This window comes from Blennius ocellaris (assembly GCF_963422515.1).
Source record: "Blennius ocellaris genome assembly, chromosome: 20".
NCBI classification, from domain to species: Eukaryota; Metazoa; Chordata; class Actinopteri; order Blenniiformes; family Blenniidae; genus Blennius; species Blennius ocellaris.
Window position 1 is genome coordinate 13,826,193 of NC_137669.1, and position 16,114 is coordinate 13,842,306.

The 16,114-nt window shown below is 44.1% G+C and overlaps 1 protein-coding gene across 1 annotated transcript in view; it reads right to left on the minus strand.

The window, feature by feature from the left end:
* atxn1a (ataxin 1a) overlaps nucleotides 1-16,114 on the minus strand; it is a 77,971-nt gene that overhangs the window by 13,454 nt on the left and 48,403 nt on the right. Inside the window, exon 3 of the mRNA XM_080516252.1 lies at nucleotides 9,835-9,949. The gene's annotated coding sequence lies outside the window, so the exon portion shown is untranslated. The remainder of the gene's footprint in view (nucleotides 1-9,834; nucleotides 9,950-16,114) is intronic.

Consider the following 16,114-nt stretch of genomic DNA (forward strand, 5'->3'; position numbering starts at 1 on the left):
ATTGGAGCCTATCTGCATTTAATCATAATCCATTTGTGTGGGTTTGTTTACAGTCTGCAAGTGACGGAACTACGAGACAGAGAGAAAGTGGGGCTTGAAAGTGAGTAGACAAGCAATGAAGGATTGAGTTCTGAGAAATGTTTTACTCTTTCCATAGTGGTTTTTTTCTTCTCTCTCTCTGGATGTCTCCTTTTTTTCAGTTAAGCTGCCTCCTCACTGTAGACCTGCCCCGTCTGCTTTTAACAGTCACATATCAACACCCTTCAGTCACTTCTGAAAACACACAAATCTCTACCTCTGCCTGACTCTGGACCCACATGTAATCTATTTTCCTCAGATTTTCCCTCTTGTCTAATTATGTCAACCACAAAACCTGTTTTGGTTGGATATGAGGAACGTCTGGAGACCACTGTTGAGTGTCTCAGGTTTAATCACTTGCATAGAATGTGCCAAGACTGAGATTCATCCCTTTTGCAAAATCCATCATGTCGTACATGAGCCGAGACGTCTCATGTTGTTAAACATGTCGTCACTTCAAATTAATGACTGAACGCTTATACATGAAAATGTATGTATTTGGAAGCGACATTCACGCAATACAAGAAATCTTAATAGTTCCAATAACTTTTTAATGTATTTATATTTAATTGAGGAGCTCACTGAAAACATTCCACCTTATATCCTAATTATTCTGATCCTGGAGAAACACGACAATATCCAGCATGTTGTAGTTGGTTTTACATCTGAGCAACCACAAATTCCTGAGGCGCCATCCCACATGATTACAGGCAAAGGGCGAACACACCCGGGACAGCCTGCCAGTCCATCACAGAGCACACGCACTCACTTACACGTACGGGCAATCAGAAAGACCCCCCCAACCCCCTTCCTAGTCGTAATAGTAGTAAATATTATTAATGGTGACAGAAGTAGTCTTCAGTGTTTAATCTCAAACAAGAATGAAACCGTACGAAACTGAGCAGATGGGATGTTTGTTTACAGTATAGATTCGTCGAGGAAACAGATATTATTCATTAAAATGTTCGCTCGTGTTAAAGATAATCAAACAAAACCCAAACACATCCTCCTAAAAATAAAAGCGCAGGCTGCACAGTATATCTTTTGTGTTTGTTATAGTCACACTTTTTTTGTGACGTATTGGAAAATGCACAAGTATGACTTCAGTCGACAGAGAGGCGAAACGTTTGTCAATAGTACTCTGTATTAACATCAAAGCTCAGTCAATGATCTCCTCGTAAGAAGAATCAATGAACTCTCGAGTGCACCGAGAATTTCCACCGCAAATACTGACTTCTTCTCTCCGTTTTTTGCCTTTCTGCAGAGCCGAGTACAGTCTCAGTCACATCCAGTCACTAAGGAAACTGATGAAAAGCTTCTATATATACACACACACAGACACACACCCACACACACACACACGCACGCACACATATATATCACAGACTCCTCTACTCTCTCTCTCTCTCTCTCTGTCTCTCTCTCTCCCTCTCACACTCACACACCGACTCTCCTGCCGCTCTCTCTTGGTCGCCCACGCAAACTTCACACAGTGTGGTTATGACAACAGCAACCCCCGCCAACCTACGCTCTCTTTACCCATCTATCCCCCTTCGTCTGTTGGGAAAAGTCTCAGCTCTCTTGTTTATCTACATCTTTCCATCTGTCTGTGTGTGTGCGTGCGTGCGTGTGTGCATGTGTGTGTGTGTGTGCGTGTGTGTGCGTGCGTGCATAGAGCAATATATTTGTTACATACCTAAGCTACATCCATTTGTCAGGCCAGTTTTATAAAACTACACCTTTAATACACGTTTGTCATATCTTACCAATGTTGTGATAATAATCTATTATTTTGAACCTTTATTAATTGCTCCATAACGGTGTTAACAGTACCCTCTTCAGTTTGAGCCATTTACACACTCAACAAATATCTTTCACTTTTTTTTTTTTTTGCTGCTTTCTGTACCACTTCATCTCTGTCTCTCTGCCAGACTGTGTTAACTTGCTGGCAGTGCAGTGCGCTACTTTGGCCCAAACCACATCCCATTCACAAACCTACTAATCCACACACACACACACACACACACACACACACACACACACACACACACACACACACACACACACACACACACACACACACACACACACACACACACACACACACACACACACACACAATTAGAAGCCTGGGAGTCTCTCTCTCTCTCTGTGTGTGTGTGTGTGTGTGTGTGTGTGTGTGTGTGTGTGTGTGTGTGTGTGTGTGTGTGTGTGTGTGTGTGTGTGTGTGTGTGTGTGTGTGTGTGTGTGTGTGTGTGTGTGTGTGTGTGTGTGTGTGTGTGCAGGATTAGGGAGGGACTGGACTGGATGAGCAAATCACTGCTAAGCTCCTCTATTGCTGTATAATCCTGGTGAGTACACACACACACACACACACACACACACACAAACACACATATTGATGCACAAATGTGTAAATATGCACAAATACACTCATACATGTGCACACAGACACACGCGAACTAAAGCACTTTCATTCATGTTCACACACACACATACACTGTATGTATTTGTGCACTCCCACTCATGCAGACAATGGTCGTCATCACAGACATTTAGGCACACAAACATACGGGCAAAAGTCCAACACACTTATTCAGGACCAAATGCAGACATAAACAACCAAATATTATTTCAAAGACAATGTATAATCCTGTTCGGAGAATGAGCGTTGACTTACAAAAGGGAGAACTAGAGAAATGTGGGAGGATGGGAGACAGTTGGGGGAAGAAAACAAGATTTCTTTTTCTTTTTTTTCTAAATGAAAGCCATCACTGAAGAAAGAAAAATCAAGGCGAGAAAAGTAGAAACTCAGAAATGAAGAATTCATTCACCATAATAGCATCTATTCATTCATTCAAGGCACACAACTATTACCCCATCATACATCATTATCCCACCCAAACATCTAAACACTGCAATACAAAAGAGTGTGTGTGCATGTTGTTTCAGTTCTGACTATGACAACTCCAACACTGTTTGAGAGCAAAATATCATTTCCACCGAGATTCTTCTCCACAGCCTAAAACTACACAGTTGACTTGGATTTCACTCATTCTTCTTCCAGTGGGCACGTGGACTGACCACCTGTCTGGGGTCCACCATGCACTCGGCCATTGTCAGCTTAGATTGGTCCTCAAAAAATGGACGGATACTTAAATGGCCTGACATACCGACAGTCTCTTTAATAATCTGCTTTGTGTGAGTGTTGCTTTTAGCCCATTTATCATCATTGTAGCGATGGCTGCAGAGGGGAAAAGGGTTGCAGGTGTGTTCATTAAAGTTAATAATACTGTAATTCACTGGCACCAGTGAAATGTTGAATAAAAAGAGTGCACGACTTTCAAATAGCATTTAATTTGATTATTAGCTGTTCTTACATTGCCCTCAAATGTTATGGTGTCCTGTCTGTACAACGTCTCTCTCTCTCTCATTTAATTGGCAGCAACTGCGGTTCTCCACTGGCGCCATTACGGTCTAGTATCTGTATGTGTTGTCCGCCTGGTGCTGTTTTGCTCTCTGTCCATATATATTTGCCAATGTCCCCTTTAAATGAAAAGACATAGCAGTGATCGCAGAGTTTTAATTATGAAAAGGTGTGAAACTTAGGTCTTCTATAACACACACACACACACACACACACGATGCAGTCATTTAACAGAGTTTCTCTGACAAAGCACATGGATTCGCTTCATTGCTCTTTAAACAGAAAAAAAATCAATTTTAATACTAATTTGAAGCAAATCCTCTTTAATGTTTATAACGCCTCATCCGTGAGCCTCCATCATCTGTTAATGTGGCTGGGACATGGCAAAGACTCACATGACGAATGCAACATCACCTCCGAGCTGGAAAAGTGTTTCGGAGTGGGATGTTCGACCCTGAGGAGCTACAGGGGCTCCTTTACTGGACACGGCAGCTGTGACTTATGTTTCAATGCAGGCACACACACACGTACACACACTATGGCGCAGTCATTTGGGCGGATTTGTCTGCAGGTGCAGTTCAATTGTTTGACAGAAGAAGATGACAAACACCGTACATCGGTGGTGCTGCCTGCAGTGTGTCCACCTCGAGGACGGAGAGCCGTACCGCTGTGCTCCGTGAAGGTGAACCGCCCTGCTGTAACGGGCACAGGCAAGCAGACTGGCACTAATTGGCATGAATGGGCATTGTGTGTATGGGGGAGAGGTGAGTGACTGCTCAGCATGTGTCCTTGTCTGTGAATAATGTGTTCCACCTTTTTGAAGGGAAAAAAAAAAAAAAAAGGCACAGGGACACGAATGTCAGAAGGGCCGCAGCAGCAGTCGAGCACACATTCATCAAAGCTGTGCACTCGACACAAACACACCCCCAGCACCCCCCGAGACTCAACAGGACATGCATGCACGACACACCGGGGCCATACAGAACTCAGCCATCATCCAAACAAACAATTTCCACTGCCAGGAGAACACAAACACACACATGCACACCCGCGCACTCACACACACGCACACACACACACACACACCCACACGCAACATAATAACACACTCCACAGGTGTCCTCATGCTGCCCAGCAGCACACCTACTCCTGACGCCAAAAAGCGACACCACAAACACAATAGACCTTGATATAATTCTTTAACCCATATGTATGGCCAACTATGCTCCTGTATATAATCATGTTGGACTACCGTGTCGATTGCCGTCACACTCTTGAAATAGTGTAAGAAAATAATGCTCCAATCAGTTTTGTATGTCTTTCTAATAGACGTCTCATGCCACAAATCTGCCAGAAAAATATGTAAATATTTTGCGTATCAAAAACTAAACTTTACATGGTTATGTATTCACTAAAACAAAAAAGTGACTACCTTATTGTTCCAAATGTAAGACAGGCTCTTGTTCCAGGAAATAAGTCATAACAAGGAGGTTTATCTTATATTTCTGAAACAACACAATAGGAGAAACAAGACGGACATGAGGGATGCGATCTGCAGTCACCTGACTGAGCCAGTCAAACATCAAGCACGTGTAATAAACGGTGACTTGGTGATCATACTGGGGTTTTGGGGGGGGGCAATGTGGTTTTCATGGCAGCGAGGATGACATGCGGCAGTAAGAGCAGACGGAACTGGAGCATGAGAGCAAAACCAGCGAGGCAGAGAGGCGAGATCTGTGGAAGGAGTCGACTGAGGACACGAGAGGCTGCATATAAAACTGGATGTAACCAGGAAATGTGTGACAAGTGTGTGCGCGCGTTCGTGCGTGTGTCCTTGCCCCACTCCTGATTTCTCAAAAAGTTACTGTTGTTTAATTTGAAGTGTTTATATTTAAGTAAAATATGAATCAGCATAAAATTTAGTGCACAAACCGTATCTCCAAATATTAGGGATGGTGGTCGATAATCAATAATATATTACATTATTGGAAACTCAAGTCCAAACACACAAAGAGAATGACGCATATCGAGTTCTTTTTTTATCTCTATTCATCAATGTCGACAGTATTTCTGAAAACATTTTAAATACAACCTATTCCTAGTCTAAAGCCTCTCCAGGGGTATTTGTCAATATTGTTAAAAGACTGTGCTTGATTCTGAGCTCGAATTTCCAAACCTCTCTCTAACTTTATATTGGACGTAACGCTCACATTAAGCACGGTCCACACTGCTTGTGCTAAGTTGGAAGAGAGAACAGCTTCTCTCCTGCTGAGAACACCGCAGACAGAAATGTTACAAGGAAAGACTGACTGACCAACAAGCAGTTACAGAAAAAGACGAGATTTATATGCTCTATTCCTGCACGCATACGAGCAACTGTCCTGGATGGAAAATAACATGTTTCAGAAGCTGTTACACACACACACACACATTTTTCTTGAGGGTGGTTGCATGTTTTCTTATGAGACAGAAAATCCTTTGACCCTGACCCCATTTCGATGCCAAACCAAATCACTGCCTAGAAGACCACATCGCTGGACTGCAGTTATGTAAGGCCTTGCAGTGGCAGAGGGAAAGAGAGGGAAGGACACAGACAAAGACAAGAGGAGAAAAAGACCGGGGGGAGGAGGAGGAGGAGGAGGATGAGGAGGAGAGGATAAAGACAGGAGTAAATAAAGGAGATGAGAGGCTGTGATTTCATCTTGTAGTGGCACTGCAGTGAGGTGGACACAGAAAAATACAATGAGAAAGGAGGAGAAGGACGTGAAGGAAAAATCGAGGAAATTACTTGAGAGATCGACAAGCTGATAGGCGACTGATTCAAGGATATCGGGGGGGGGGGGTTGAATGCTGTGAGTGAGTGAGTGAGTGAGTGAGTGAGTGAGTGAGTGAGTGAGTGAGTGAGTGAGTGATGCCGCATAATGTACTATGACAAGAAACCTCTTTTCTGTGTGCGTGTGTGTGTGTGTGTGTGTGTGTGTGTGTGTGTGTGTGTGTGTGTGTGTGTGTGTGTGTGTGTGTGTGTGTGTGTGTGTGTGTGTGTGTGTGTGTGTGTGTGTGTGTGTGTGTGTGTGTGTGTGTGTGTGTGTGTGTGTGTGTGTGTGTGAACGCAGTAGGAAACTAACAATCACGCGTGCTTCAGTCACTTGTATGTTTGTCGATCACCTGTGTAAACAAGGTAAACTATTACATTTCGGGGCCAAGTCTTAGTTTTTTCTCTAAATGCACGGATCACGTTGAGCATGTGGCTTCTCCGGGGAATGCGTCTCAGTAAATGTAATATCCTCCTGAGTCACAAAAATGTGTTTGTGTGTCCGTGTGTGTGTGTGTTTCGAGAGGACAGCATAATGGAATGCCTCGGTTTAAGACTCGCCAAGAGCACTTTCCCATACGCCAGGGAGCCAAGACTTCCCCAACCAGCCAAGAATAGCACCGACTCTCTCACTCTTTCTTTAACTCTCTCTCTCTCTCTCTCTCTCTCACTCAAACACACACATGCACTCACACTTTTTTTCTTCTTCTACTATTTGGATTTGAGAAACAGGGTGATAGCGTGAAGGAGGAAAGAACAGCCTTCCACGCTAAATCAGCACAGTGAAACTGACAGACAGGGGAAGCGAAAGAGGGACACCTTCTGATCTTATAGCAATCGCCACAGCGTGCATACCGGGACTTTCTGGACAAATATGTGCCGTGCCAACAGGCTGTTGATCATTATGACAGACTGAGTTTGCCAAGAGGCACACGGGAAGAGCGGGACAAATCCACAGAGGAAGAAAACGAGACAGCAGAGAGCACAGAGCGACTTCCAGCGGCGCTCTCCAAACTCACTGCTCCCTGTGGGATGAATGGATTTACTCCCCCCCCCTGTCAAACGTCGACGTAGTGTGTGCACACTTAAACAGGCATGTTTCTTCTTTTGTTTTGTGAAACAGCAACACCAGGCCGATAGTGGTGGTTTCTACCCCACAAAGCATGCCGTATAAGAAACAGTGTCAGTTACCTTATAAGGAAAAATCAAAACAAAACAAAACTGGGCTCATGTTTTCTAAAACAAAGGCAAAGAAAGAAGAACTTCTATTTTTCAGCAGAGGAGACGAGAATTCTCCTTTGGTTCCCTCAAATAAAATCTACTCTTGTGAGACAGGACACACATCTGCCGAGTGTTTCGCACCTAATTCCAGGGGCTCAGGTATTGTTGAGTTTTAAGGTTTGCATAGGTTTTCTCCCACCGTCCTAAAAACATGGATTTGAAGCTAATGGGTGTGGATGTGTTAGTGTGAATGTGAGTGTACCCTGTGTTCAAGGGTGTACGATGCCTTCGCCAGTAGTCTGCTGTGACGTCGCTCCAGCCCCCCCCCCCGCCACACTGACTCTGACGAATCCGGTAGAGGAGGTGGATGAATCTGCCCCAGACTTGTTTCAAGCAACATAATTCTCAATAAGAGCATCCAGATTGATTTATCGAGTGGGGAAAAAAAAAAACTGAAAACCACACCAATGTCAGCGCCGCAATTAGAGTGCATCAATAATTCATTAAAAAATGAATTAATCAATTAAATGGATTTCTAGTAGCCACTTCTTGGTTCAAAGCCTAAAACAGTCAGAGCCGCCAGGTATTGCTTTTTAATGTTCGCACAGTTGATGTCTGTACTGCGCAATAATGAAATGTTTTTAATTAGTTATTATTAGCTCATATCTGGACAGATCAGTGCTGCCTTGAGGCCTGCCAATTAGTATCCTGGCACTCTGGCGAATTTAAACATTAATCTTCCACTCAAATTTCTGGAGGAGGTCGGTTGGCGTTTGTTATTAAAGTCGCCCATTCCTATTGCTTATTTCTCATGACGGCAGTAAGCAGACACAGAGTATTCCTTAAGGAAACGGGCTGCCGGAAAATAACCCTCTGAACATACGAGACCCTTTGGAAGGCTCGAAACTTAACGTAAAGGCTTTTTTTCATATTGATTTTTTATGATTCACTGGAAAAAACACCTTATGGAGGGTTTAAAAAAAAAAAATCCATCGAATGGATAGCTCAAGTTCAAATCTTTGACCTATTGCATTCGCTCAGCTGTCTGCGAGCAATATAACCAGCAGCAGCTCCAGAGGTGCTATTCTGCAGCTGACCCTGCGATCTGACTGTTCCTGTGGAAGGATAGAAAGTGAAAAGAGTGCTTTTCATCTGGGGATCAATATCACCTGAGAAAGACAGCATTGGTGCTGTGAGTAGATCACGGGAAGAAAAAAATTATAGTACCGTAAAAACAATCATGGTGGTTTCCCAGTAATTCAAAGAAGAGCAGATTTAATGAGCAGAAATCAATGAATCAACATGCGCAGAAATCTGATAGCAAAAGATCTCAAATGAATAGAAAACAACGAACCACAATATACTCCACTTCCCTCGGGCCTCACTGGCTTTTTATTTATGGAGTGTTTTTGCACCCTCAGCACTGCCAATAAGGTTTTCATGCCTGCAGGAAGACCCCACACTAACTCGCTGCACATGGTGCGATACATAAAAATATATTGCCACTCCAACAAAGAGCTCAGATGCAGCCTAATAAATAAGTGCACTTGTCACTAGGCAGGCCACAGCCCCTCTTGCGCTAAAAATGCATCTCCTCCAATCCCAGCAAAAGCAGAAATTGAACATATTCACCACATTTATCTTGCCATACTTTACTCTACCTTGATTTCTGTGACTGAACTCGGCCCTGATATGTTCTTTTATTTGCCTGCATAGGTTCCAAAAAGTAAATACGTCAAACACTACTATACATATTGTTTGGTCATCTCATTACACCACATGATAAGAGAGAGAGGATTAGAGGAGTGAGCCTCGAATCTGAGATCCGAGCTGCACTTGTGATGCGCATCGGTTTCAATGCGACACACACAAAAAAAAAACCTTGGTTCACGAGCTGCCACTTCAGGCACATTAAAATCAAATGCCCTTTACTTAGCGTGTATCTGCTCAGTGGCCGAGGTGACAGGCTCATCAGCAAAACAAGCCTCTTGGCTGTGGAGAAAACACAGGGCTGGAAAGTCCTTGATGCCACAACTGATAACATCAAATTAAACAGGGCAGTCAGACTAACAGCTTTTAGGTTGAAAAAGCAACGTGATAGCAGGCTGTCAGTAATGATTCAGCAGCAAGCAGTGAACCACTGTCGTGTAACTTATGAAGCAGAACTTCATCTGTAACAACAGAAGAAAAAAAAATTATATGATCTACGTCACTATTTAATAATACGAGGCTGACACGGGACGGAACCACCCCCCCCCCAAAAAAAACAAAGACGTGTGTTTTCAAGGACTCTCACCTCATTCAATACAAGTCCTCCAGACCCCCCTGGTTTGTCAGCAGGTGGTACAGCCCATGGAGAGGGTTCCAGACTTATCCAGAATGTCTTGTGTTGACTCGGGACTCTGCACTCCCTGGTGAATGAAAAGTTACAAGTGTGAAATAAATGTTTTCTCTGCTCTTTACTTATATGTCTTCCATAGTCATGTAACCAAGTCCAGTTGACCCGATTCAATGACACGACGCCTCCTACCTGAACAAATAAGAACATGCATAGAGTTTGTTGTTAGTCTTATTCAATCACCTGTAAAGCACTTAGGGCCACATTTACTGTGAGAAAAGTGCTGTCTAATGGGAACTGAAGCTTTCCTGCCATTCTGCGCGTTACATCCTCCCTCACATGACACAAAATATTGATATACAGGCTCTGTTGTGAGGCATCAGCAAAGAACAGCACGTCACAGAACAGATTTGGACAAACAACTGAGGATGGTATCACAAGATCTACCGGCGAGGCAACACACAGCTCCGCTTGGACACAGAAGCACAAATAGAGAGTCCTCACATCTTGCTTCAAACAGTAATACAGAGCTGAACAAGCAACATGCAAAAAACATGTCGTCAACACTGGAAAAGGCTTGTTTTCCTGTAAAGGTGAGGATTTCTGCAGCTCCCGCCATGAAGATACCAGATGTACGTCAGCGAGTGTGATACTGATTATTAATAACTATTCAATGGTGAGCGAGAGTGACTGGAATTATTTGGTTTTTAATGTATGATTGTCAAAAACTGTGCAATGAGTGAGAACAAAAGTAATTCAAATGTTTGTTTATTTGTTCCACTTGTTCAAAAGATTGAATAGTATTTATTATGTTCCTCCAGTGCCAAGTGTTTTGTTGCGTTACACAGCAGAAAGGCAAACATTGGTGGCCATTATAAGCATGGCCACTCGTGCTGATACTCAAACACTTGTGGCTCTTAGAAGACATCAACTGTGCAACAAGCCGACTTCGGCACACACACCAGCCTAAGAGACACTCTATGGGACTCATTAAGGCAGGCTGGTGGTAGAATTACGGGGGTGTTGCAGAGACACGAGACACATGTTCACTGTAGTTAGTCAGCCGTGGCGTGGATGCGCGTATGACTCTTTATGGGTTTGTAGGCGTGTCGTGCCAAGCATCCTACTGACCCAGTTCCTACACGAATGACAAGGGAAAAAAAAAAAAAGAAGAAGAAGAAAAAGTTGTGGGAGTAAGTGGGTACTCAGCTGTCTCGCTGCGGGGAAGTGTTTCATTGCAATTTATAGGAGGCCGGATGGAAAATTATGTCCGCGGCTTGTTTCGTGGGCAACATTACGTGATAGCAAGATGTGTCACCGCCCGCACGCATTCAGCGTTGTGCACGACGGCCGTATTCTACAGAGAGCGAAGATGAAATGTAATAATAGAAGAGAGGAGCAGAGCCAGAAACAGAATGACTATCTGGCGTGTCAGACATGAAAGAATCAATAGATTTCTGCAGTGGGTTTCATAGTGGAGTGCCAGGCTTATGCATGCCGGTACACACAGATCAAACTGGCACACATAAGGCAAGATGCGTTCGTGTGAAATTGAGATGTTTGTAATGTGTGTATGTGAGAAGGAGACGGAGGAAGAGGGGAAAAAAATAGATAAGGCCCCCGGATTAGCACACACCAACTGGCAAATGAATCCATCGTATGGTAATATAAAGACGACAGAAGAAGGGCGAGAGAGAAGAGGAGAGAAAGAGAGAAGGAGCAGGGCAACAAAGATTTAGCAAAAAAAATACTTAGAAATGTTAAGAGTGGGGAAATTGTCGAGTCGATGAGATCCAGAGGTGACGAGAAAAAAAAAGAAGCAAGACAGATGGAAAGAATAGAGAGGACAGAGCAGTAAAGCAGACAGAGAGGAAGAGGGAGGCAACAGAGAGGCAGGGAGACAGAGAGAGAAACAGATGGCGACAGAGAAGAGGCAGATAGAAACTCGCTAGGAGGACAACACTGGCACAGCCAGCCAGACACAGCAGGGAGTATGGAAAGCTGAAAAATGTCAGCAAAATAGGAGGAGGAGAAGGAGGAGGAGGCGGAGGAGGCGAGGGAGGGCAGAGCAGGATAGAGAGTGGAGGTTTCGTCGCAAATCCCGACCAACTTTAGCAGAATACACAAAAGTGTGGTCACACGTCAAATTGCATGGTCGTTGTCACACTGCCGAGGTTAAACACCGATTCAAGAAGTCCGACCAAACGATTGTTCAAATTGTTGAAATCACGCAGACAAGTATTCCTATCAGATTGATGACATACATTGCAATAGGCAACACGTGCCACCAGAGGTCAGGCATGGTACAAGCGACTCAAGAACAAGCAGGTACCAATTGGATAAAATATCACATCCGGAGAGCCAGTCGACATTGGCCAAAGTTGTTTGGCGTGTTTGTTTGCAAGTTGTGGCAACGCAGCTCTCAGCTGCTGTGAGTCATGGTGGACCACAAGCGCCTCTGGATATGTACGTCTCAACCGATATTTACTGTACGGCTCCCAACGAAATGTTGGCAAACGCGACTGAAGCTGACCACATCAGATTGGCTGAAATAGAACTCAAACAAAAGGGGGATATTTCCGCTCGGTTTGTGAAGACTTTATCAGGTCCATCAAGATTGTGGTTCACCCACACGCAACAGCCTCACCTACACACGCCGTCAACAACTCAACTCAGGACAGCTCGTCTCCGTCCATCACGTCGACTCCAGTAATCATGCAGGTAAATGAGTCAGGAGTGGTTCAGTGTAAACCACATTAACCGTGTGACTAATTGAATTGTGAGGCACAGCAGAGGAGGCGGCCTCTGAGTGAATGGAAGTGGACGTGTATAGTGTATTACGTTGTTGTGCTTCTTACAAATCAGTGTGATTTGAGTTTACATTCATTACACCGGCCCAGAATTGCATCAGTGTGGATCGGTGTGTGGCTGAGGTTTCGACACAAAGCGACTTGCAATATGTTCAGTCTCTGAACCAGCACAGAGGGCAGTCGACGCTTCAGTACAAGCCCACACAGAATGACCGCAAATACTCTCAGACTTTAGTTTTTTTTTTTTTTTAGGTTTCCGTATTGGTCAGTGTAGCAACAAGGATTCAACGAAGACGCTTTTTCTGCAGCCCGACGCTTCATGAAGGCAAACTTAAAATGAGTGAACAGGTCAGGGATCGGTGTCGCGCGTCAGGCTTTTCGCCAGCGCCGCTAAGAGTTGGGGGCCCGAGCTCGAGTGACCAAATGAGTGGCTGACACACTTGACAAAAGGAAAAGCTGCAGCCCTTTGTGCGAATGTTCCGCTGATGTATTCCACCACTGCGGGTAAATGGGTCCACAGTTATGCATGTGTGCGTGGGGAAGCGTACTGCTGTTGGATGGAAAGCTGCTTATTATCGACATGTCTGACAAATATATTGTGCGCGAGTGTTTCTCTGTACTTGACCACACACTGTCATGATTACAGAATGAATAGTTTTGTCCAACTAATCATTACGATCGGTTCATGTGCTTGCATTCTTTGCCAAATGTATCCTGGGAAAAAGAAAAAAAAAACAACAAATGACTGTCCACCCACGACTGCTGAATGCTTTGCCTATTGTACCGGTTTTGTATTAACAACTGTGACCCGTGGAAACTGAAACACAAAGTTCAAAGGCTGATATCAGCTGAAGCAGTAATGCCCTGCAGGCTGCGTTGCACTGACAATTGTGTTGAATGATGAATTGTTGCTTCATAAATAGAAGGTGAAAGGTAAAAAGTGGGAGCCAGTAATGGGAGAAAAAAAAAAGAAGATGTATAAAGACTGTTTAAAGATTCATAACTTAGCCTTATACGGACTGATATGTGAGAATCTGTCAGCGCCCCAGGCATCCAGCTGCTCTTCAACATACTGACACCTATTGTATTTGCTGTAATACACGGTTCATGGTTTGTCATAAATACGGCAGACAATCACACTCGAGAGAAACACATGTACGCTCACACGTACGCACACATACACTCGTACACACAGAATGCTTTGGGAACTGACGTAGTGTCTGACAGCCGCTTGGTTGCTAGAGGCAGAAGAATGCTTTGACTCTTGTTGTGCGCACACACGAGTGTGTGTGTGTGTGTGTGTGTGTGTGTGTGTGTGTGTGTGTGTGTGTGTGTGTGTGTGTGTGTGTGTGTGTGTGTGTGTGTGTGTGTGTGTGTGTGTGTGTGTGTGTGTGTGTGTGTGTGTGTGTGTGTGTGTGTGTGTGTGTGTAAAGTGACTGACCGACACTGTAATGTAAGGGAAATGCCTTCTTCAACCACAGCCCCATTTTCCTGGACTCCCAACAATTTTGCCATACCACAAGTGAGGATTCAGCCCTCTGAAGGTTCAAGGTGCTCCGAACAGGACAGGAATGTTATCTTGGGTGCACAGATGTCTGGGGAGACCAGTGTCCGTCACTAATCACAATCCTTTACTCACCAGTCTTTGGTTCTTTAGCTTCAGACAGGATGTGTGTGTGTGTGTATGTGTGTGTATGTGTGTGTGTGTAGGCGTGGCAGCTGAGTCCAAAATCCCACTGGTACCGCTCACCCACACTGCGGAAATGCAGATTGATCCACTTTGGGTAATTTTTGTAGTGGGTGTATATAAAGTGCACATAATCACTGGGTACTATGCAATACTTTGAATAAATGTTGGAAACCCCCCCCAAGGCCGCTGCTGTTGCTGCTGTATGTGAGCACAGGCCTAATTAACCTGTCTATATGTTAACAAACAATGGCGTGAAAGCTTGCTGTCTGACTTAGTATTCACAGCCAGCTGTGAGTATCTTAGGAGAATCAACAAGAGAAAAAGCAACACGTTACGTAAAAAGAAAAAAGAAAAAAGATATGAGTTGATCTACACAACGTTTGCAGACAGGGAACAGAAGAGCAAACGGGAGCGTTTCTTACAGCGGGACACAAGAGGCACCACAGTGCAAAAGCTAAAACACAAATTAAAAACAGCAGAAAGGGATTGTAAAAGCCACAAGGCTGTGTTTGGGTTGTGCTTCGCAAAGCAGCAACATTATTTCATAAATCAGAACACAAATACACAAACTATAACAATCATTTAGAACCCAAAAGAGACGTGAGGAAGCAGTGATTTTTATTTTCCTTTTCTTTGCAAACAGATGGTTGCCGAGAGATTTCTTTGCTGCTCTGGCAAAGGTCGACGTGAAGTTTGAAAGGAACGGAGCTGTGATGTGATAAGTACACGGAGATATGTCGTGCAGGTATCTGGTTCTTTCACTCCTCAAACTTCTTGTCATAACTTTCTGTCAGTTCTTCAGCAAAAAACAATCGAGTCAGTCCGCAGAAACGGTCCCCGGCTCACTCAGTCCTGTTTGGCGTTTGGATTTGCGCTGTGTATTTGAGTTTTAGCTTTCTGTTGATTCCATGTCCTGTCTGAGCTTTACTTTTGTGAAGTTTATAAACTACAATTCGGTGTGAGGACACACAAACACATATGGGCGAGTCACGAACAGAGAAAGGGCAGGCTTCATTCGCCCTAAATAAAAACAAAGGGGTAAGACAAATCCGTGACTTTGTGTGTGTGTGTGTGTGTGTGTGTGTGTGTGTGTGTGTGTGTGTAAGCCTCTCTGTTAAGGGGGCATGCTGAGAGAATAGGAAGTGTGCTTTCTCTGCCAACCCTCTCCTTGGCAGTCAAACAAGGACACACACACACACACACACACACACACACACACACACACACACACACACACACACACACACACACACACACACACACACACACACACACACACACACACACACACATACAAACACAGCGCACTGAGCGTTTTTAATTGGCCCCTGATTTGCCAGTTAGTGTTCTTGCCACTCTCTTCACCTCACTGTGCTGGCCCCCTGCCCTCCAGCCTGGCAGAGGCACAGCTGGACCGCGAGCTCATGTGTGTGTCATCCTGAAGTAATTAGTTTCACTACAGTTTATGTCTGTTTGTGTGTGTGTGGATATAAAAAGGTGTCATTTAAAACAAATCCACTTGACATTTGTACTTGTTCATACGTGTACAGTTCAAGTACAGTTTATGGGATTCCCAGAAAATATTTAAATAATAGTTATCTACTTAACTCTACTCTGCTGCACTGAATTATCTGAAAATGTTTGACCTTTTCAGATGCTTTGGCTTAACAAGCTTGGCAAGTGTATATTCTTGAAGCCAACAGCTTCAGCTTGTTCCTTGTTGTGTGGCCGAATATTT